The sequence below is a fragment of the Hypanus sabinus genome, chromosome 1, assembly GCF_030144855.1.
Source record: "Hypanus sabinus isolate sHypSab1 chromosome 1, sHypSab1.hap1, whole genome shotgun sequence".
NCBI lineage: Eukaryota > Metazoa > Chordata > Chondrichthyes > Myliobatiformes > Dasyatidae > Hypanus > Hypanus sabinus.
This window is the reverse complement of record NC_082706.1, coordinates 176,946,848-176,947,422: the sequence shown is the minus strand read 5'-3', so window position 1 is coordinate 176,947,422 and position 575 is coordinate 176,946,848.

The following is a 575-nucleotide window of genomic DNA, read 5'->3' as shown; positions in this document are numbered from 1 at the left end:
GTTACTAATTTTTAAAATATTTTCTTTATAAAATGCCAGATTTGCACTTTAATGGATTTTAGCATATGCTGTTAATCTTGAATTCTTAAAGATATTGAAGATACTGTTCGTGCATTAAAAAGACAGAAGGTTGTGCATTAAATCTAACTTCAGAATCTTGGGGAGAGAAAATTATGCAGGTGCTTTATGCAGTACTGGTGAGTCCTGTACTGTAAAAGATGCTGATTATTTTTTTTAAATGAGCATCATCTGAGGACACATTTGTTCTCTTCAGATGGATGTGCAAGGTCATACAACACTGTTTTGAAAGAGAGCAGTGGAGTTAGCACTGATGCCCCGCACAACAGATAACCTTGCTATCATGTAAAATCATTATTACTCTGCTGTTTTGGGAATTTTCTGGGAATAAACTGCAGCTGTGTTTCCTGTAACTAGGTGACTTTATTTCAGAAGTACTTTCTTGGTTTTAAAACCAAACCTATGCTGTGAAATGCAAGTTTTTATTCTTTATAATCATTTTGAAGTGAATCACTTGGTTGGGTACAGTAGGTATCAAAATGATCTATTATGAAAGG